Source organism: Heloderma suspectum, chromosome 2 (assembly GCF_057233095.1).
Source record: "Heloderma suspectum isolate Gila_16-S chromosome 2, 16-S_ref, whole genome shotgun sequence".
NCBI classification, from domain to species: Eukaryota; Metazoa; Chordata; class Lepidosauria; order Squamata; family Helodermatidae; genus Heloderma; species Heloderma suspectum.
In genome coordinates this window covers 15,881,194-15,905,180 of record NC_139459.1, presented here as the reverse complement: position 1 = coordinate 15,905,180, position 23,987 = coordinate 15,881,194, and the positions used below count along the sequence as shown (strand labels likewise).

Below are 23,987 nucleotides of genomic sequence, written 5' to 3'. Positions count from 1 at the left end.
TCAGAGGTTACCTCAAAAAGAGATTTCTGCCTTTTGCAAAGTGCTCACACCAGCTACCCCATCTCCAGAGGTCAAGAATACCACCATGGTGAGAAAGGGTTAATGTTCTCCGAAAGGAAGATTTCCAATGCTATGGCAGGGGGTGGGGAGCTGAACAGCCAGTGAATCTTCCATGCCCATATGTAGAACAGACCAATGGTAAGCAGGCAGCTGACGAGGTGAAGTCCTACCAGTACTACAGCAGTGCCAAACCATTTGGGATATGGGGAGGGAGTGGGCGAAGGGGGGGGGAAACCCAGGGAACTGAGAGAACCATGGTTTCATCAATTGTCTGCCAGACAAACCCTGCGTAGGGCAACAAACCATAGTTTAAATAAACTAGGAGTTAGCATGATGTGCAAATGCAATCAGTAAGTCACAGCCACGGGGATGAGGTAATCCTGCACGTCTATGGGAGCCCCTTCACATCTTTGATCCCAAATGCCTGGAGAAGGCCAATGTAAACACTCAACCTTCTAGTCTGAATCCCAAAGAAATCCCAGACTGCCTCAAAACAAGTTTAACAACTGCTCACTACAAGTTCGGTTTGTAACTCCTCTCCTGCCAAGCACAAGAGGAGTAAAAAGGATGCTAGTGTCATGGTCAACCTACAGCTTGATCCTAATCATGTTTACTCAGACATCAACTCTGTTGAAACCCACAGGTCCACCTCCAAATCAGCATGCTTGGGACTGCTGCCTTCAGAGAGCACCACTGGATCCTCTTCACGTTAGGATCCTTTTCAGGCAGTGCTTCCCGGATTTCTCTAGCCAAGAACCACATCTCTTTCTGAACGAAAACTGGGGGCACACCACTGCTGCCCCCAAACGGGTTTAACTTTTGTAAACTGTCCAGAGAGCTTCGGCTATGGGGCGGTATAGAAATGCAAGAAAGAAATAACATAATACTTTTTTGGAATGCGTAAGGCTAAGAATTACTTAGAGGAGCCCCTTTCCTTCACTGTCACTGTTCTGAGCATACCTCCAGATAGCTGGCAGGAGGCCAGCCCAAGAGCAACAGTTCACGCAGAGATCCAACAGGCAGGTGGGGGCAAGTGGATAAATGAATGAGTGGATAAATGCTCCAACCACAGCCAATACAAGGATTATACAGGCCCTGCTGGAGGCTCACTGGAGCCAATAGCACAGGGCAGGCTTCCCCAACTGCGCGCCCTCCAGATGCTCTGGACTTCCAACTACCATCAGCTCCAGCCAGCATGGCTAATGGTCTGGAATTCTGGGAATTGTACTCCAAAACAACTGGAGGCACCAGGTTGGGGAAGGTTTCTATAAGGCAACAGTACTGAATCATGGCCACCTCCTTTGTGGACAGCTCCCTTGGCCTGTATTTCATTTATTCCATCCAGTACACTAAACATGCCCACCCCAATCTTCGGGCATTGACACCTTAAACACCGGGTGTCACGGCCACACGAGTTTTCTGCTGCGATTCAGGGTCCCTTTCCAATGTTACATTTCTTAGAACTGGTACAGACCGATACAGCCCAAAGACACAACTCTCCGGATAGAGACACACACTGACATTTTAAGACATGAAGGACTGCATGTACCACACCAAGGAGGAGGAGGAGGCCTGCCTGCCAGCCTTCGCTGCTGGTGAAAATGCCTTCTCCTCCAGGGTCAGCCTGTCTGCCTTTCCCAGCCCAGCTCAGCTCCATGAGTACCGCCTTGGCCAGCTGTTGAAAAGCAGTGGCCATCTGATGGCCGTTTGGGACTTTACTGAATAAGTAAAATGCTGTCCTCATTGACAGCATCACCAATAAAAAGAAGAATGATGCCATGATACAGGTAATGCCTGAAGCACCCTTTGTATTGCCCGAGGGCTTTTCTGGCCAACTCCCAAAGTTTTGAGGAATACATCTGTCCTTCCTAGAAAAGTGTCAGCACATCTGCATACCTTTTACTTAACTGCAAAGGTGACCCCATGCATCGGTTTTGGGGTGTTCTTTTTTGCACTGATCGATAGCCAACACCCCCTATAGATTAGATTTTAAATACTCAGGCTGTTTTCCCACAAAGCCTTGTACTCAGGCACAAGTTCAGCTGTTCTGCATACAGAAATATCTTATCAATAAGTATCTCGGTTCTAATCAACATAACCATCTAGCCGGTGTAACAGTCTCAGTGTAATCCTTGCACATGAACAACCCGCCAGATACCTGACCTTTCCAGCCTCCCTCGAGACTTTCAGAAAGAGACTTGTAGCATGCACCTGGAAAGCCAGCTCAATGCAAAGTCAGAGTAATGATCACCTACCTTTCAAGCATTATAAATGCCAGACAGATGTTTTCACACAGCAGACAATGTGTGTGTGTGTGTGTGTGTGTGTGTGTGTGTGTTTCAGCCAAGGACAACATACTCAGTCTGATCAGATTGCATGATGCAAGATTTACCCTTGGACTCAAAGTACAAAATCTGGCACCGGCATTCCAATCCCAGGCTTGTATGTCAAAAAGGCAAATACCACCACTGATTATTTATAGGGAACTTTGAAATGTGTTAAGTGCTTCTCGGTCTTATTTCCCCCCCCCCTCCACAACGATCCTGCAAAGTAGGTCAAAGGGCCAGTTCTGTTTTGTCTGGGGTTTTTTTTAAAAGGAAAATAAAGTGGTATAGGCCTTTCTTGGCCCTTCAGACTGCAGGGGGTGGGTTTCACATCTGAATTCTGAAAAATGTCTGAAAACTGGTCTCTTTTAACACTGTTTCTATCGTAACATATTTATTTATTATTTTACATTGTTTTTATATTGTTTTCATACTGTATTATATAACCACTTAGAGATTTTTGGATATTAAACAGTATAAAAGCAGCATAAATAAATAATTTCCCCTGAGAAAGACTGAGATTTTTTAATTTACCAAATATTTCAGGACCAGTTTCAGCACTTCCTTCACCAACTATTTAGCTGTGATAACTAAATGAAACCTCCATGTACAAAGGCAGTATATCTCTGAATACCAGATGCTGGAGATAAATGCCTTCCTTGTATCTTTCCAGAGGCACCTGGATGGCCATAAACAGAATGGTAAAACTAGATAGCGTCTGGCCTCATCCACAAAGAACATCCCCAGATACGGTTGCTTTCATTTCCAAACCAGTCCAGCATTACTCCTGATTTCTACACAAAACACACACAAGCCTTAAACAAAAAGGACATCAAAAAAGTGAGCATGCATATATGTGTGTGTGCACGGTTGTGTGGCAGAGAGAAACTTGCTTCACTACAGAAAAAGACAATGAGCTAAGACAGGCCATGTGTCTCATGGCAAGATTCTGACAGGCTGATGTAACTCTGCTGATGTCATTGGCGTAGCTGTGAATTTAGTGTTGATTGCAACAGCTTAACTGGGATCAGAAGTCCCTTGCTCCTAGAGAATCCCAGAGGGGTACTATGGCAACTTTGGAGCTGTCTGATGCCAAGTGAGCCAATATAAAAAGGGACAGAGCTGTACCAGACATTCAGTAATGTACTTTTCCTAACAAAACGATGCTGCTCTCTCCCAGTATTCTCCACCTGATCTAAAGAGAGTGAGCTCCAATTTGCACTCTACACGGCAATCGTGTCTGCCACATGAATGCTGGTGTTCATTGCAAAGGACAGATCCTGGTGTAAGATTAATACATTTACTGAACTTTGTAAATCCTATAAAAATCTAACATAGTCACAAGAATAGAGATGTAAAATGTCCAGAAATTTTGAGGTCATGGGGAAAAAACTGTTTTTTTCCGGGGGGGGTGTGGGGTGTGGAAAAATTGGAAATTTTGGAACAATCAAAAAATGAGCAATACTTCTTTTTTGAAGTGCTCTTTACAGATCTAAAGGCACTTTGTTGCGGTAAGACAGCCTTTGCCAACTTGGCACCATCCAGATATTTTGGACTTCAGCTCCCATCAGCCTCAGGCCAAACATCCGGAGGGCACCAAGTTGGGGAGGGCTGCTTTAGGAACATAAAGCAGCCTTTCTCTTCCTGAAGTTATCTGAAGTATGACTTAGTTTGCTCATAAAAATTATCATTATATTTTAAAACTTTGAAAAGTAAACTCAGTAAATTTGTAATTGCTACCTGAATAAATCAGAACTACTTAAATTACTGCTACAGCATCAGAAAGCAGGACACTACAGAACAAAACCCAAGCTGTCAAGAATGCACAGTGGTGACTCTACTCACATGTTGGGAAACTGAGCATAAATGTCTATCAGTAAAATATACTTTAGGTCAATAATTTTAATAAGGAATGAAAGAACTATGCTGGGAATCTTACAGAGAGGTTTAAAAAACATCTCCCCCCATGGCTTCATTATTTCCAGACATTTGACATCTCTAGTCTTTCTAGAGTAGTAAGTGTTCTTATTACATAGTTTTTAGAAATCATTTTAGGGGGAGTAAAGGCTGGGTAACAATTTATAAACACTTCATCTTAAATTCTAAAATAAAATATTTCATAATCCAAAACCGTTCAATTCTTTCAGAAAAAAAACAAAAACAGTCCTCGGAAAAAAACTGATTTTTTCCCAAATTTTCCCAGTTTTTTCACAGGCCTTCACATCTCTACACAAACAACATAGTTCTGCAGGAATACTTACATAAAGACAATAGATATGTAAACCCAGGGCTAAAACAAATATCTTACATTGTCTCTTCAAGGTGCCAATCTGATTTGTAAACATCTTATATCTCTTTACAAGATAGTATCTACTGAGTAACATATAACTACTTCTTTAAAAGATACAAAATGTTTACAAATCAGACAAATATTTTAAAGAGCGGGTATCCCTTGAAAAAGATCTGTTGTTTTTGTCCTAAGTTTATGTATTGTTGAGTTTATACAAGTCTCCCTGAAGAAGATCAGGATAAATGTGCCTGCTGGATTTTCAGAAGTTCAGTACATTAAATTTTGCCACAAAGGCTGGTTCCCTGCCACCACCACTTTTTAATGCTACTTTATTTGTTGCAGTGAGCACCATAAAATACGTAGGAAGAATGCAGTGGACATGCAGCCAGGAGAGAGAGAGCTAATGATGGCTTCCCACTTCATGTCCGTTATGCATCCCCGAGGGTTTGAAGAGAAACATCTTTATAGCTCAGTGATAGAGTACATGCTCTACATGCAGAAGGTCTCAGGTTCAATCTCCAGGTAGGGTTAGGAAAGACTCCTGCCTGAAACACTGGAGAGCTGCTGCCAGTCAGTGTTGACAATACTGGGCTACATGGACCCATGGTCTGACTCAGTATAAGGCAGGTTTCTATCTTCCTATGATATTCACTGCAAGAGACGCTGCAGTATAGGGGGAAAGGGCTGTTTCCTGATGCAAGAATTTCCATGAGCAAGGAGACTGTGATGTAATAGCACATTTATGTGCTCCTACACTCCCTTTACCTAGGGAGGTGGTGGGCTCTCCCACACCGGAGGCGTTCAAGACGAGGCTGGACAGCCATCTGTCAGGGATGCTCTGACTTGGACTCCTGCATTGAGCAGAGGGTTGGACTCAATGGTCTTGTAGGCCCCTTCCAACCCTACTATTCTACGATTCTATACACATACATTCTGGAGGTGGTACAGTCTCATAGAGGAGTGTGCCGTCCACTTTTTAAAAGACGTTTAAATTTGCACAGAGAAAATTTTGCTTCATAAGGAGGACTGCGCAACTTGTGAACTCAGCAAGGTGATGGAGGCAGCAACCATGGACAGGTAACAAAGCCAGAGGGTTTATTCAGCCCTCGGGCCACATTCTGCTTCGTAGGTCACAGGTTGTGCTGACCTGCTTTTTCTTAGGAAACTTTCTTTCTGCACGCCTACTGGGAAAAACACCACAGCGCTGTCATTATGCTGTTAATCGTTATCGTCATCATTATCGTGGTCTCAGTATTTATATAAGACTTTAGACTACAAATACACTTCACATGCATCCTTACAACAACTTTGCAAATATAGGACAATGTCATTACCCCCATATTGCGGATGGGTTGCTGAGGTCAAGAGAGACGGACAACAAAAGCCTGCAGCCATGGTGAGAAAACCATGTTTTGCTGAACTGTTGTTTGGACTATCTCAGGTTAGTTACATGCGAGGAAAGGCCATCAAGTGAGCTCATGGAAGAGGTAAATGTTGGACTGGGGACATCCTGCTTGAAAACATAAAACATCCCCTACTAGATCAGACCAAAGACTGATCTAATCCAGCATTCTGTTCACACAGTGGCCAACCACGTGGCCATGGGAAATCCACAAGCAGGACAGGAGTGCAACAGCACCCTCCCGCTTATGTTCTCCAGCAACTGACATACCGCCTCTGACACGGGAGGTAATGTATAGCAATCATGACTTGTAGCTATTGATAGCCTTATCCTCCATGAATTTATTTAAGCTCCTTTTAAAGCTATCCAACTACAGTTTGTGGAAGTGAATTCCATAGTTTAGAATCATAGAATAGTAGGGTTGGAAGGGGCCTACAAGGCCATCGAGTCCCACACCCTGCTCAATGCAGGAATCCAAGTCAGAGCATCCCTGACAGGTGGCTTGTCCAGCCTCATCTTGAATGCCTCCAGTGTGGGAGAGCCCACCACCTCCCTAGGTAGTTGGTTCCATTGTCGTATTGCTCTAACAGTCAGGAAGTTTTAACTATGCACAGTGTGACAAGGTCCATCCTTTTATCTGTCCTGAACCTCCCACCATTCAGCTTCATGGGATGAGCCCAGATTTTCCTTCTCCACTTCCTCCGCACCATGCATAATTTTATACCCTTCTATCACATATCCCCCCCTTATCATTTTTCTAAGCTCAGCAGCCCCAAATCTTGTAACCTTTCCTCTTAGGGAAGTTGCTCCAGTGCCTTGATCATTTTGGTTGTGTGGACAGTTGCCCTCAAAAGCATTGCTGACTTTACTCAAGGATATATGTGTGTGCATATATCACTAAAGACAACACAGCAACCTTCATACCCCTCAGTTGAGTCACTCACAATCTCTCAGCCTAAACTGCCTCGGAGGGTTGTTGTGAGGGAAAAAAATAAAATGGGAGAAACTCCACATATGTCATTCAGAGGAAGAGCAGAATGCAAAGTGCGATATGCAAGAACAACCTGGGCATAGGAACGTAGGAAGCTGCCTTACACTGAGTCAGGCCATGGCTCCATCTAGCCCAGTATTGGTGACACTGACTGGCAGCGGCTCTTCAAAGTTTCAGGCAGAGATTTTTCCTAGCCCTACTTGGGATTTTTCCTAGCCCTATTTTCCTTTTTTCTGCCAACCTAGCAGTTCGAAAGCAAGAAATTGCAAGTAAATAGGTACCGCCTCGGCGGGAAAGGTAACAGCGTTCCATGCACCTCGGTGTTCAGTCATGCCGGCCACATGGCCACAGAAGCGTCTTCGGACAGCGCTGGCTCTTCGGCTTAGAAACGGGGATGAGCACCGCACCCTAGAGTCGGACACGACTGGTTGGGGACACCTTTACCTTTTTATTTTCCTAGCCCTACCTGGGGTTCAATCCTGGGACCTTCTGCATGCAGAGCTGGTGCTCTGCCACTGAGCCACTCATCCTGGCCTCTTCACTGCTCCAGGCAGCCAGTTATGAAATGAAATCTCCTCTTCCAGGATCATCCATTCTCCCTCCCACCCACTCTTCTCCCCAGCCCACCCCAAATAGTCAGCATTATGTGGCCACTGGGACTCAATCTTCAACTGAGCTGTTTTTGCAGTTCCCTGCCTTTGAAGAATTTTAAAATTCTAATTTTTTGTACTTCTGCAAACCTTGGGGTTTCCCCATTCTGTGGATATCTCCCCCTTGTGCATGGTTGGTTCTGTTGTGGCTATGTAAGCAATGACAATGGACTGGGGTTGCAATGTTTCATTGGGTAAATTAATCACTTAGAACACATTTCAATCAATAGAAGAGGTGCTCCCAATTCTTTTTAAATACAGGTACATATAAAATAGGGGTGTGGAACCTCAGGTCAATGGGCTGAACGCAGCCCAATTGGGTTTCTCTAGATGGCCACACCCCTTTCCCCCTGACCCCCGATTACTTGGTGGCTTCCTGGCTTTTGCACAGCTGTCCCCCCATTCTAAAAGCTTGAAATGGCTCTCCTAAGGCTTATTTCCTGGCAATAAGACCTTTAGGCCAAAAGATGCTGTTTTGGGATTTTGGCTCTGCCCCTTTTGCCTTTGGCTTTGCCCACCACTGGAATGCCGCCCCAAGAGTTCCCCTGAAATTGAATCTGGCCCTTCGGCTGAAAGAGGTTCTGCACCCCTGGCACAAAACTTGCAGATGCTCAGCACCACCTTTAAAGAAGACTTCTCTCATGTGTGAGAATGCGTCTTCTAAAGTGATATTTGCTAGCCTACAGCACACACCCCCATCTAAATACAAAGAAAACATTTTTAGAATATTGTTTCCCCATATGCACATTTATGCAGATTTAATTGATCAATTAATTCAACTAAAACTCATTAGCATGATCGACTATGGGTGCAATCCTATGCATGGTTAGACAAACAAAAGTCCTACAACTCCCAGCATTCCCCAGCCAGCTGGCTGGGGGAGTTGTAGGATTGCTATCTGCAGTGCCTATTTAACACATGACAGGTGCCTCTCAGAAATAGGAAGTTAGAATGTACTTTGGAGGTCATCTAATCCAACCCACTGCTTAGCTCAGGATCTTCAATGCAGGATACAACTACAGCATCCCTGGGAGATGGCCATCCAGCCCCTGCTTCAATACCTCCAGCTCTTCCATGATGAACAGCTCTTACTGTTACGATGTTTCGCCTAATGTTTTGGCCAAACTCTGTTTCCTGCAACTTCCACCTATTGGTTCTACAGCTGTCTCTTGAAGGTTAATCTAGCCCATTTGGGGCCTGATGGTTTCCTGCGGTGACCCCAACTTGGTTTGCCTTTGAGAGCTGAGTTTGGGGTTTGTTCTTGAAATCTGGGGGTTTGTTCTTGAAATCTGGGAACTTTATTGGGGGGGGGGGGTGTTCCTGTAAATTCCAGTTCCTGCACATTTCAGCTGTAATTTGTGCAAATTGCAGCCATAAAGTGCAGAAATTGGAATTTATGGGGAAAAACCCGATAAGGTTCCCTCCCTCCCTCATCACAGTGCAACCCTCCTTCTCTCACTGCTAGCACCAGCCCCAGCCCGGAGAATGGGCTGGAGTTGGCAGCAGCAGGGAAAGAGGTTGTGCAGCGGCAGGGAAAGAGGTTATGCAGCGGCAACAGGGAGGGAGGGCAGAGCGGCGGCACAGCCCTCCCTCCCTGTCACCGCCACCATCACCGTGCAAAAGTGGAAAATTTACCAGCTGGCCCGATTCGCTGTGGACCAAGTTGGGCCAGCTGGTGGAAGTCGGAAAGGAGTCTGGGGGGCCGAGCCAACAAAAGCTCATTGAGCTCCACCCTCCAGCCAGATTCCTCTGACATCCCTAGCTGGTGCTGGCCCTGCCGTCTAGAGCAACAGAGAACAAGCCAGCCCCATCTTCTCCATGACAGCCCTTCAGATATTTGAAGGCCGCTATCATGTCTCTCTTTCATTTTGCCCTCTCCTGGTTGAACATAACCGGCTCTTTCAACTGCCCCTCACAGGACTCTCAATGCTGCGGTCAGCAAGCGATGAGACTGCATGTATGAACCTGCTCTCTTAGGCAACTAAAATATGCAAAAGTAGCTTCAGCCCTTCAGCATGTCAGGCTTTTCCACCACAGTGCTCGGCAACTAACAGAGTTGCTTGCTCTTGAAATATCATTCCCCAAGGACTGGCACATACCATGAAATCAGGCAGTAGCTGACAACAGAGGGCATCCCCCAGTCTTTGAAAGAAGAGGCGGCACTTTCTGGCTGCTACTGGCAGTCCTCACTCAATGCAACTAGTTTCAAATCTTGGTTAGCCCTAACCATAGTTTATAGTGCCAATGTAGTGATCTTAAAACCAGGCTATATATCCATATATGGGGGGGGGGAGTTTGCAAACAAGAGTGGAGAGCACCCAATTTTGTGATCCACCCCCAACTTTTAGCATAGCCAGAAATAGCCAATTGATGTTTTCTCCAGAGCATAGTAGGGAAAGTGCCTGCTTGTGTGGGATGGAAGCATACAGAGCAGGGTGCCTGGATAGGGGGACTGGAGCTGGTGCAGCAGCACAGTGACTGAAAGAGCAAATCTGAGAGGTAAGGTTGAAGGGGCCTTGGAGATCATCTGGTGCAGGAGTGGGCAACTTAAGGAGCTCTGGGGTCCAATTTCCAGGCCCTGGACTCCCCCAGGGGCAGGCAAAAAATAAAACAAAATGGTGGTTTGCCACATAAATGTGGCTACAAACAGCTATGGAGACTCAAAAAAGCAAAATCTAGCTTGGAAACAAGCTAAATTTGGCCCTTTTGAGTCTCTGTAGCAGTTTGCCTTTTTTTGCTGCTGCTGCTGCTGAATATCAGCAGTGTGGGGGCAGCAGCAGGGGGCAGCAGGGGATGCGCTCAAGGCCATGGAGGGCCACATACGGCCCTCAGACCACGTATGCCCACCCCTGTTCTTGTCAAACCCTCCACTCAGTGCAGGCCCTGCAACGCGGGATGCAGCCACAGCAACCGCAGATACAGCCGCTCAGCTCCTGCTTAAATGCCTCCAGCAACAGAGAACCCACCACCTCGCGAGGCAATGGCTCCACTGAACATCCCTCACTATTAAGACGTTTCCCTAGTTCATAGCCGAAATCTGCTTCCCTTGCAACTTCCACCTGTTGGTTCTCACCCTGCCATGTGGAGCAACCAAGAACAACTCTCCTCCATCTTCTGCATGACAGCCTTTCAGATACTTGAAGACCCCTATAAGGATTTCTCTTAACCTTCTCTTCTTCAGCCTAAACATACCCAGTTCTTTCACCCATTCCTCACTGGACTTGGTTTTCAGAGCCCTCAGTATCTTCACCACATGCTCCAGTTTGTCAGTATCCTTCTTAAAAGATGGTGCCCAGAACTGGACACACTACTCCAAATGCAGCCTGAATAACAGAGAATAGAGTTATTACTTCCCGTGACCTGGAACCATGAGCTGGCTCAAATCTCACCTCAATTTATGAAGTTAATAGGTATCCCTCTTTACCCTCAGTTTCCTCACCCATTAACCTGCAATATGAAGATAACACAAGCCTATCTTACCTTACAGGGGCATTGTAGGGGAGAGGGACAGGGGGAGTGTGACCCTGTTGATTCTTCTGGACCTCTCAGCGGCTTTCAATACCATCGACCATGGTATCCTTCTGGATAGGTTGTCTGGGTTGGGAGCTGGAAGCACTGCACTACAGTGGTTCCGCTCCTACTTGGATGGCCAATTCCAGAAGGTGGCGCTGGGGGATTATTGCTCTGTGCCATGGCAATTGTGCCATGGGGTTCCACAGGGCTCTATTCTATCCCCCATGCTGTTTAACATCTACATGAAACCACTGGGGGAGTAGTCTCGTCTGGACTACTGCAATGCGTTATACGTGGGGCTGCCTTTGAAAATGGTCCAGAAACTTCAGTTGGTCCAAAATAGGGCAGCAAGATTGTTAACAGGGACTGGCCTGCGAGCTCGTATTACGCCAGTACTTTTTCAGCTGCACTAGCTGCCAGTCCATTTCCGGGCCCGATTCAAAGTGCTGGTATTAACATTTAAAGCCCTTAATGGCTTGCGGCCAGGTTATCTGAAGGATCGCCTCCTCCCATATGTGCCTGCCCGGACCTTAAGATCATCCTCAGCGGCCCTTCTCCGTGAGCCCCTGCCAAAGGAAGTGAGGCAGGTGGCTACTAGGAGGAGGGCTTTTTCTGCTGTGGCACCCTGGCTCTGGAATGAGCTCCCTAGTGAGATTCGCCTGGCACCTACATTGTATTCCTTTCGGCACCAGGTGAAGACCTTTTTATTTTCCCAGGCATTTTAGCATTTTAGCTTTCTAAACTTTTAGCTTTGCTGTTTAAATCTGTATTTTAAACTCCTGCACTGCTGCTAGGTTTTATTGTGGTTGTATTGTTATATTGCGGTTTTAATGTTCTGTATATTTTAAATTGTTTTATTGTGTGATGTTTGGTTTTAATTTTTGTGAACTGCCCAGAGAGCTTCGGTTATTGGGTGGTATAGAAATAAATAAATAAATAAATAAGGATCCAAGAGATAACAGCCTAGTTCAGATGTAACAGAAAAACTTAGTTTTTTGCTATATGAACTAGTCACGGCAAGCCTTAGATTTACATGCTCCCCTGCCTTAATACCTCCACTTTGACATGCCAGGAGGATGAGACTGGAAGCCTTTGTCTGTGAATTTCAACATCCAAACTTGGGGAAGTGTTGTTTGGATTCAAACTGGTTAGTGAGAACAAGCCAGGATCTAAAGCCAGTTTGATCCTGGCTTGCTCAGTACACAAGTATCCATATGCAGGGGAGGCTTTCTGTAAAGGATCTTCAAGTATCAATAGAAACAGGTAAGTGGCCTTTCTTGGGAGAGAGTTCCATAAAGTAGAGGCCACAACAAAAAAGGCCCTGCTCTAAACTCTCAGATGTTTTTCCTATATACTATGATTTTGGGAAATGGTGCTGCATTACATGTTCCTACTGTTCTGATAGATTATTCAGGGTTTCTATAGCAATTTAGAGCACAAATGGATCCTATCTCTTCAGTCTTCATAATGCCCATGTAAGGTAGGTTAGGCTAAGAGAGAGGCTGGCCCAAGGATATCCAATCGGCTTTATGCCCAAGTACGGACCTGAACTCAGGTTTTACCACTCTGACCTTTGTGTCCTCTAAAAGACTTTTTCCAATGGAGCCAGCTCATGACATTCCCTGGTCTGATTCACAAAACAAATCAGAATCATAGAATCATAGAAGAGTAGGGTTGGAAGGGGTCTATAAGACCATCGAGTCCAACCCCCTGCTCAATGCAGGAATCCAAGTCAGAGCATCAAATTCTTCATCTATGTTCTACAGTGGCACACTGGATAAATAATTTCATCTCATATATAAATGCAAATTATTTGCCCAAGTAAGTTTCTAGTTCTCACCGGCAGTAAGTGTACGTAGAGTCAAGAAACATAAAACTGTTTGCTGCTGCTAAGATACAGTGTGCATCAGTATATCCAGGCTCCATTCATTGGCTTGGCATAGCACCAATCTACCCACCCACAATGATTTGGATTGTGTTAGGTAAGTGTGTGGAAAGAAACTACAACAGCAGTTTGCATTTCTGATTCAGACACTTGCCATTCAAGTCTCTCTACTCACAAGCCTCCTAAGAAACCACAATAGCCCAATATAATCTACCAGCCATTTCAGTGCCCTTTGGAAAAGCACAAATCTGACACCACTTCCATAAGCATTTCTTAAATGCAGTGGATAAAAACCAGCAACTGCTCTTTGGCAAACTGCTGATGCTTCTGCTAAATGCAAAGATTGTTTTCTCTGAACAGCACTAGAGGGAGGGAAGGATGGAGGAAGAGAATGGGGGGGGGGGGGAGAAAGCCTGTCACCTCGCTCTCTGATCTACAGCTGCTCCCCGCTGCAATCTGTTCTCCCCTTAACACTGCTGCAGCAGCTTCCACTGTCAGCCCATGTGCAGAAAGCTCTTACGTGGCAGAGGCAAGGAACAGGAGGGTCACTCCCCCTCCCTTCTTTCTGGCCTCTGGAAGCATTTATCCTTCCCCATGACTAAGGATGACAGGAAAGATCACACATGACTGCTATTGGAAGCCTGGGGAGTGAAGGGCAGCAGAGAATAAATTCAACCTGGAGTCCCAGAATAAGAACTATAGCCAGAAAATAGACCGCACCCAAATCTGTCTGAGTGCTGATCCAGCCTAGGATAGCCCTCCACCTTCACTGCAGGAAGGATGGGGAACTGTAAAGCTGCAATCCTATGCTCACTGATCTGGAGGTAAGTACCACTGAACTCAATAGGGCTTTAGTAAACATGCATAACATTGTATTGCATGTCACACAGGATCTTAGTCTGATTCATAATAGCACCAAGAAATGGACATCTTGGATTTTGTTATCCTCTACCCTCACCCTCACCCCCTGCATTTCCTCTTAGTAAAAAGGTAGTATGGATTAATAAGAAGTGTCAGGGATCTGAGGATAGAACATCTCTGGCTGGATCAAGAATTAAGCAGAAAATGAGGCCAGCAGCATAAATTCAATCCCAACCCAATTATTTCACAGAATTTGTCAGATTTTTTTTTTAACATATATATCAGAAAACAAACAAACTAGGGTATGCTCCAAATCACACTGAACCATCAACTAACAGAGTCCTTGTGTAAGCTTCTACACATAGTTGCACTGACACACAGAGATAGGAATCCCCTTGGATCCCTTAAACCCACAGAACATTTAAAATCCAGCTAATCTAAGATCTGTATTTTAATGACCCCAACACACCTGTGTATCTATACTGTAGAACATGGCTATCTGGCTATAACACCCTGGGCACTCATACCATGTCCCAGACTGGCCATTTCTCTTCATTTCAACAATGTAATCTTGAAACATTCTGAATTTGGGGGGAAATGCATCAACCCCACCACCTCTTGAACAGAACAAAACAATCAAAACCTTGCACAGGGTGTGCAGAACTGGGCAGAAAAATCTGTGTAAAGCAGCAAAGGCCATTGGGGGAAGCTAAAAGGATTACAATAGCCTCTGAACAATTAATCCTATATAACCAAGAGGAGGAGGGGAGGGGAGGGAGATGACCTCAAGGCACATCATTGATGGAGGAGGGTTGAGAGAATAGACCCTGGGCAGTTATGATGCTAGATGACTTTTACAGGAAATCCTGCTAGGATGACAGATTCCTTATCCCTTCCTTTAAAACAACAAACAAACAAAAAACAAGAATGTGCAGTTGCATGATATGCACTCAAACAAAGCACACACATGCTTTCAAGGACTTATAAGCGATGGCTTGGGGTTTTTAATTTGAGAGAGAGAGAGAGAGAGAGAATCTGAGTGCTTTTGCTACAGCGTGCGTGAAAATTACAACTATGAGTAACATCCCTTCTCTTCCTCTCCCCGCCCAGATTCTGACAAGGGACCATCCCTGTGTGTCGGAGAGATTATGTCGGATTGATGCATTTTGAAAAGAGATGGGATCGATGCCGCCAAGCCCAGTTCTCAAATTGGCAGAGAGGTTTCTCTGCCGTAAACCGCATTGGAGGAAAGCGAAAAGGAGGGAGAGAAAATGATGGGGAGTGGGGGGGGGGGTGGAGAAGAGGAGCGGGAGTCGAGTCTAGACAACATGCAATCGACACGCACATATCCACGCAAAGGGGGGGGTGGTGGTGGAGAAGAATCACATGGGAGCTACAAAAAAAAAAAATGAAAGCAAAATAAACTCAGTTCCAGGCTCGGCCTATGGCGAAGCAGGAGGAGAAAAAAAGGGGGAAGCAGGAAGAAGCGCTTCCCTAGTTCTTTATTTCGTTTAAATCGGATGTCCCTTCGCTGCCGCCTGAATTGTTTCTTTTTTAAAGCCTTGCAAGTTCGTCTCCGCAGCGGAGCCGCCGAGTGCGGCGGCTGCAAAACAAAGGCAAGCGCCGCGCGCACCACCCCGCCTCGCCACGCCACGCCAGCGTTACGCGGGGGTGACATGCAGCAGCCACCACAACAGAAGAGAGGCCCCCCCGCGCCGCCAGCCGCCCCCCCCCGCGGTCTTACCCAGTGGCGGGAGGGCGCGGGGAGAAAGCAGCGCCAGCGTCACCAGCCTCGCCCGCGTGCGACCCAGCGGGCAAACGCAGAGCCGGGCAGCTGGACCCTCGCCGTGCCACAGGCGCCAGGGCGCCCTCGCAAAGAAACAGCCCTCCCGAGAATCGCAGCCTAGAGGGGATGATGCGCGGCGTGGTTTCCACGCCTCCAGGCTGGAGAGGAGTTTAAAACAATAATCGTCGTGATGGTGATGGGGAACATGGACACGCAGACAGCGCAGAGGCAACGGATCCCCACAAAGGCAGGCGCGCGCGCGCGCACCCCCAAGCACACCAGAGCCCCAGAGAGGATTACCTTGCCGGAGAACCAAGGCTCGGCCGGAGGAGAGGAAGAGGATGGCCGGATTCCGGGGAGGGACGGAGGGAGGGAAAAGGGGGGTCCGGGGTCAGATGCCCGCTTGGAGGTGCATGCGTGCCAATGGAAGGCAGGAGAAGGACGAAGGGGTTGGGTGATCGCTGTAGCCTTATTTGTCCTAATCCCTTGTTTTCCTGCCTGCCCAGCGGCGCAGCTCAGGCAGAAACCGGGCTGTTCTGACACAGGCGAAGAGAATGCAGGAATGTGACGCTCCCGGCTCCTCCCAGCAAGCCACGTGCATAGACTTTAAAAAGAAAGGGACGCGCTATGTGTCCTGGGAAATGTAGTTCCTCTACGTGCATGAGAAGGCGCGCGGCGGGGCGGGTTAGAGAGAGCGAAGTGCGCAGGCCAGGGGTACTTGTTCTGGAGGGGCCATGGGTTGGAGTTCCCAGATGTGCCACCGCACCCGTCCTCCTCGCCAGCTCTGTGATTGCTTCCTGTTGGCAAGCTATTCTCTCTCAATGCCCTCTTCTTTCTTTCTGAGACAGAGAGAGAATAATGGTATACCTTGCAGGGCTGTTGTGAGGACCAGAAGAATTGCAAAGCCCTTTATACATGTAAAACTGCAGTTCTACGTATTCTTACCTAAGAGTTTTGGCCGCCTAATGCGAAGAGAAAACTCACTGGAAAAGACCCTGATGCTGGGAAAGACTGAGGGCAAAAGGAGAAGGGGATGGCAGAGGGTGAGATGGCTAGATAGCATCACCGATGCAATGAATATGGACTTGAGCACGCCCCGGGAGAGAGCGCAGGACAGGGAGGCCTGGCGTGCTGTGGTCCATGGGGTCACGAACAGTCGGACACGACTTAACGACTGAACAGCAGCAACAACAACAAATCCTGTTGGAATCAGTGGGGTATGCTTCCAAGAAAGCATCCATAGGCTTGGGCTGGAAGAATGTTATATGATTTATTAATAGTAGTATTAAGCGGTTGGACCTAGAACATAAGAAGAGCCCTGCTGGGTCACTGAAGGCCACTATCCTGTTTCCACACCATGGCCAGATGCCTCTGGAAAGCCCACAAGCGGGGGCAACATGTTCCCCATAACTGGTGTGCATAAGCATACTGCCTCTGACACTGGAGGTATCATATGGCCATCAGGACTAGTAGCCATTGATAGCCTTCTCTAATTACCTTAAAAAGCCATCTAAATTGGTGGGTGTTGCCACAACATCAGGGCCTGTTCCAGTTGGACCCCGACTCCCCCCCTGGGGCCCGGGCTAATTGACATCCATGGCCCTGTGGGGAAGAAGGAGGAGTAAGGGAGAGAGGAGCAGGCAAAGGGATCATCGGGGCCTGCTTCAGTGGCACTGCCCCTCCTTTGGGAGATGAGAGGGGGGAACAGGGCCATCCCACCAGCCCTGCTGACAGTCTGCCTAATTATTTTTTCTCCCTCATCCCTCCCCATTGCCTTTTCCTTGTGTGTCGTGTCTTTTTTAGATTGTAAGCCTGCAGACAGGGACTGTCCTCTTCTTTGTTCATTGATTGTAAGCCACTTGGGGAGCTTTTTTTGGCTGAGGAGAAGGATAAATACAATAAATAAACCTGTTGTAACAAATTCCATAGTTTAAAGGTGCAATCCTACGCATGCTTAGACAGAACAAAAGTCCTACAACTCCCAGCATGCCCTAGCCAGCCATGCTGGGCATGCTGGGAGTTGTAGGACTTTTTTCTGTCTAAGCATGCATAGGATTGCACCCTAAATTATGCATTGTGTGGAGAAGTAATTTAAGCCTTCTGTCATATCTAAGCCTTACATGTTTTCCTCGACACTCCAGGAATAACATAATGGGGGGGTGTGTGTTTGGGGGCGGTGGGGAGGACAGAGGTGGGAAATCTCTGTACTAAATGCTCAGTGTTCAGAGTTTCATGTATTACTAAGATCAGAATTATAACTTCGGTTGTGGTATAGGAATGGATTACAATCAAATGGTCTTCAGTGTGTCTTTATATATGCATATACATATACATACGTATATAATTTATTATTACGTGTATATCCCATGGTTTTTCCTCTTGCACAGAACCCAAGATGGCTTATATGCTCCTCCTCCTCTCCGTTTTATCCTCATAACAACCCTGTGAGGTAGGTTAGGCTGCGAGTCAGTGACTGGCCCAAAGTCACCCAGTGAATTTCATGGCCGAGTAAGATCACCGCAGACGGTGACTGTAGCCCTGAAATTAAAAGACGCTTGCCCCTTGGGAGGAAAGCTATGGCCAACCTAGACAGCAGAGTAAGAAGCAGAGACATCACCTTGCCAACAAAGGTCCGTCTAATCAAAGCTATGGTTTTCCCAGTAGTAATGTATGGCTGTGAGAGCTGGACTATAAGGAAGGCTGAGCGCCGAAGAATCGATGCTTTCGAACTGTGGTGCTGGAGAAGACTCTTACGAGTCCCCTGGACTGCAAGGAGGTCAAATCAGTCCATCCTCAAGGAAATCAACCCCGAGTGCTCATTGGAAGGACAGATACTGAAGCTGAAGCTCCAATATTTTGGCCACCTAATGCGAAGAGAAAACTCCCTGGAAAAGACCCTGATGCTGGGAAAGACTGAAGGCAAAAGGAGAAGGGGACGGCAGAGGATGAGGTGGCTAGATAGCATCACCGATGCAATGAATATGAACTCCGGCCAGGAGAGAGCGCAGGACAGGAAGGCCTGGCGTGCTATGGTCCATGGGGTCACGAAGAGTCGGACACAACTGAACGACTGAACAACAACAAGGGACTAGAACTCGGGTCTCCCAAGTCCCTGTCCAACGCTCTGACCAGTACACCACACTGGCTAAAAGGAGAGTAGCCATTTAAGAGCCAGTTCATATGTTACTGTATCTGTCTGTCAAGTCCCCACATTCCTGGTGCAATGTCTGGCATGCTGTATTTAACAGTTCAATCCTATACATGTCTATTCAGAAGTACTATTGAGTCAAAGTGGGCCAAAGAGGGCATAGCATTGCAGCTTTAAAGGCATTCTTCCATTTTAATGTCTTGTCACACTTCATATTGTTCCCCTCACTCCACTTCTCTGAGTGGTGAGAAGTTCTGGGGCTGCAGTGCTTACCCAGGTTTCATCCCCTTTCGAAGGAAATCACTGGAGGTTTATTGACTTTTGCTAATATATGCATTGATTTACAAATACACGGGTTCCAGAGAGGCACAGCTCAGCACTCCAACAGACAGCCAAAGTCCTCTTCTCTCACATGAGATGCCCAGAGGAGACAGCCAGCACCCTACAATACTTACAGAACTAAAACTCAGCTCTCTATGTGGGCTTCACCACACAAGGCTAAAATCCCACACCCTTTCCTGGGACTTCTGCTTCCAGATTCTTTGTGGGATTAAGATTGTCTCCTTCACATGTGCTGACACATGCTGTTTTGGGGGGGCCTGTTTTCTCTGCAAGTTCTGTATGTTTCATTTTACATCCACTAGATGGCACTGTGGTTATAGCACAACTCCATCATTACACAGTTGAATCAAAGTGCTTCAAGCTGCCATTTTTTAAAATAGCTCATTGTCCCCGTTACAAATAAAGCCATGGAAATGGTCACAAACCACAGGAGAGGCCCTGGAGGGTGACGACGTCATGTAAAGGCCCTGCAAACTTCTGTGAGTAACTAATCTCGATTGCAGGACAAACGCCCCATGTGGAGAACCCCTGTGTCTCTCTCAGCCTCTGCCTCAAACTGCAGCCTCCCTAAAGCTAAACGGGAAATCCAGATGAGTCATCTCTTCCGACCATCACCTAGTACAGCCTTCCTCAACCTAGTACTCGCCAGAGGGGTTGGACTCCAACTCCCATCATTCCCGGCCAGCATGGTCAATAGCCAGATGCATTGGCCAGATATGGCTGTACTGGTTGGGAGTTGCAGTCCCACACATCTCAAGCGTACCAGGTTGGGAAAGTCTGGCTGAGCGCCTTCTCTACCGTGGAGTCACTTTGCAGGCTTATCAGCACTCCTTTGTCAAGTCCAGGTAATGACTCAGAACCACCCACACCAATGGTCCTACTCACAGAAATCTAGCAGGAAACCCATAATGATATTGTGTTTCATTTCATTTTTTCCATTTCTATACTGCCCAAGAATAAAAGCTCTCACTGGGCAGTTCACAAAAATTGCAACCTAAAAATACAACATAATAAAAACATAACATGAAATCTTTAACATACAAATTTTAAAAACAATTTAAAACAGCTTACGCAATGATCCTGTCACCCCTAGACAGTGTCTGAAGGGCCATAGGATAATTTGGGTTTCCAGTTCTGAATCGGAGACAGCGCTCTGACCTCGGAGGTGGGAATCGGAGCTCCGACCCCCCTCCCCTTGCAGCTGGCATGGAAAGAACCATGATGGCTGCCTCTCTGAGGATATGAGCTATCCTGAGCCTCTGCCAGCCTCCTTCCCTCCCCCTCCCAAACGCCTTTGCTAGGCGAGCAAAAAAGCTCGCCTAGTGAAAATGCAGGCTTACGATCCTTGCAATAGCATTGCGCCTTTGAAAATAGTTACAAAAAGATACCAGGACCTGATAAACAATTGACTTAATGCTCCATCCTATGCCATTAAATGGCTGGGAGTAGAGGATAGTCTTAACCTGGTGCCAAAAAGATGACAGTGTTAGCGCTAGGCAGACCTCAGTGGGGAGAATATTCCACAGCTGGGGGGGGGGGCGGCTGAGAAGGCCCTCTCCCTTGTTCCACCTTCCATTCGTTCCTCGGAGGAGGGCCTCAGGTGTTGATCATAGTGTCCTCTTCATATCAGGAGAGGAGCTCCATCAGGTATTGCAGTCCTGATCTCTGTAGGGTTCTATAGGTTAAAGCCAGCACCTCGAATTGGGCTCGAGAATATAGAGGCAGCCAGTGCAAGCGGGCCGCGCAACACGTTTTTTTTCCAAACCACTATGAATATAAGATTTGCAACAAACAGATCCTCTGGATGCTTCATTTATTTCTGTCTGGATTGTTTTACTGGCGGAGTGGGCTGTATCCTGCCCATAATGTCTCCTGACAGCTTATCATTCACGGACAAAAGTCCCATAAGGCACTGCTGCAGAATGGGCAGCCATCCAACCAGGCAGTTGCCCAGGGGGCATCTCACCACGGGATCCGTACAGACTCAGCTGGGGCCCATAACCTTCTCCTCTGCACAGCCAGCTGGGGCTAAAAGCTCCAGGACATCAACAGGCCTATTCCAAGGTGGATTTGGAAAGCATGGGGTCGGTTACCTAGCAACCAGCATGCCGAGTACTTTCTGACAGATGTGTAGAAGAGATGTGATGGGGGAATGCAGATGAGGAGAGAGTGGAGCAGAAAAGTGGTGATGACATCCTCTGGGAATGCTACATGCAGTACCCTGAGCAGCTAGATGTCCATGGGATGTTGACAAAAGAGGGTGAGTGTGGCATATTTCCCAGGTTAGCGTGAACTGTGGGGCAAACCTGTAGGAACTAGAAGGGATGTTTGGGTAAATCTCATTGATACAGTCTTGTTTCTAGGTCAAGTTCACCTGAGCCAGAACCAAATCAAGGAGATGGATGGAATGTGTCTTCTGTTTTCTCTTTGCAGGGTTGACCCAAATCACTTTGCTGCCTGAGGCAAAGGACAAGATGGCGCCTCCGCCTCCTCCCCATGCCCCAGCTAGGGTGGCTATATGTCCTCTTTTACAGAGAACAGTCCTCTGTTCGAATGGCCTCCAGAGCACTGTCCTGTTTTGAAGGCAGCCTCTGTTTGAAGGGCTGTCCAGTCTGAGTCCAGTTTAAAGATCAAGACCCATCAGAAGGAAGAGCTGGACCTCGAAGTTGCCCATCAACAGCACCTGGAGAGGAAATGAGCAAGGCACACAGGTCAGCTAGTCACAGTCTTCAACACTGTGGTGAGATTTACTGTATTTCTATTTACAGTATTATAATTATTTCACAATGTGCAACTATGCATATAAGTTAGCATATACACATCTTATGCAAATAGGTGTCTTATTTTGTCCTCTTTTTTTGGTGATGCGTGTCCTCTTTTTTGGCAATACACAGGTGGCCACCCTAACTCCCCCCCCCCCGCTCATTCCATATACAGAAGACTGGCAGACAGATTTGGGGGCCCCATGAGGCAGGGTGAATCCCCTGCTCACGCAGCGGATTGGTAGGGGTGGGCGTATCACCCACACACACACACACACCACACCAGGAGGGCCCTGTACAACAGGTTGTGTGGGCGAGCAGTCTCTCTGGATAGGCTGCCTGCCCAACCTCTCATCTGGGGAACTCTCCCAGAGCAAAAGATCGGGCAGGCAGGTGGCATCCCCAGGACCACCTCAGAATGCCTCGCTTTGAGGAAGGACCTCTCATTCAAGTTTGTACAGGGAATGCAAACGGTACTTTTTATTGGACTTGTTCCTCCTCTTCACCGTTGCAATGCGCTTGTTCACCTGCTTCTTACTCTGGGCCAGACAACACGGTGGTGGTGAGAAGGAGGAGGAGGCGCCACGGCCCATTTGCTCCCTGGCTCTCTGTCAAGCAAGCAAGGGGCAGCAGTGCTGAGAAAGAGGACGGGGCGCAAGAGCAGCTGGTGGCGAAGGTGATGCGAAGGGGGCCTCACTGGGGGAGGGGGCTCATTTGGGTGTCTTGTCAAAGGCCCTCAAAAACCCAGAGCTGGCCCTGGCAGTAGGGCTGAGGGACTGGGAGAGAGGGCTCAGAATCAGGGGCACAGAATCGTACAATCCTAGAATAGTAGGGTTGGAAGGGGCCTACAAGGCCTTCGAGTCCAACCCCCTGCTCAATGCAGGAATCCAAGTCAGAGCATCCCTGACAGATGGCTGTCCAGCCTCGTCTTGAACGCCTCCAGTGTGGGAGAGCCCACCACCTCCCCAGGTAATTGGTTCCATTGTCGTATTGCTCTAACAGTCATAGAATCACAGAATCATAGAATAGTAGGCTTGGAAGGGGCCTACAAGACCAACCCCCCGCTCAGTGCAGGAATCCAAGTCAGAGCATCCCTGACAGATGGCTGTCCAGCCTCATCTTGAACGCCTCCAGTGTGGGGGAGCCCACCACCTCCCTAGGTAATTGGCTCCATTGTCGTATTGCTCTTACAGTCAGGAATTTTTTCCTGATGTTCAGCCGGAATCTGGCTTCCTGTAACTTGAGCCCATTATTCCGTGTCCTGTACTCTGGGATGATCGAGAAGAGATTCTGGCCTTCCTCTCTGTGACAACCTTTCAAGTATTTGAAGAGCGCTATCATATCTCCCCTCAGTCTTCTCTTCTCAAGGCTAAACATGCCCAGTTCCTTCAGTCTCTCTTCATAGGGCTTTGTTTCCAGTCCCCTGATCATCTTTGTTGCCCTCCTCTGAACCCTCTCCAGCTTGTCTACATCCTTCTTAAAGTGTAGTGCCCAGAACTGTACTCCAGATGAGGCCTAACCAGTGCTGAGTAGAGGGGAACTAGTACTTCCTGGGATTTGGAAGCTATGCTTCTATTAATGCAGCCCAAAATAGCATTTGCCTTTTTTGCAGCCACATCACATTGTTGGCTCATATTCAGCAGGGCACTAGAACACACTTGCTGGTAGAACTTGACAATGATCATACGATTGATTGGCGCACAATAGCCCTCTATGTTCATTAGACTTGTTGTTGTTGTTGTTCAGTCGTTCAGTCGTGTCCGACTCTTCGTGACCCCATGGACCATAGCACGCCAGGCCTTCCTGTCCTGCGCTCTCTCCCGGAGCGTGCTCAAGTTCATATTCATTGCATCCGTGATGCTATCTAGCCATCTCATCCTCTGCCGTCCCCTTCTCCTTTGGCCTTCAGTCTTTCCCAGCATCAGGGTCTTTTCCAGGGAGTTTTCTCTTCGCATTAGGTGGCCAAAATATTG

At 47.3% G+C, this 23,987-nt stretch overlaps 1 protein-coding gene across 3 annotated transcripts in view; it reads right to left on the bottom strand.

The window, feature by feature from the left end:
• Positions 1 to 16,327, bottom strand: part of CTIF (cap binding complex dependent translation initiation factor) — a 228,764-nt gene extending 212,437 nt beyond the window's left edge. Inside the window, exon 1 of one of the 3 annotated variants that reach the window (XM_084832016.1) lies at positions 16,063 to 16,327. The gene's annotated coding sequence lies outside the window, so the exon portion shown is untranslated. The remainder of the gene's footprint in view (positions 1 to 16,062) is intronic. The other 2 variants (XM_084832015.1, XM_084832018.1) reach the window with 2 other exon arrangements.
• Between the last annotated feature and the right edge of the window lie 7,660 nt (positions 16,328 to 23,987).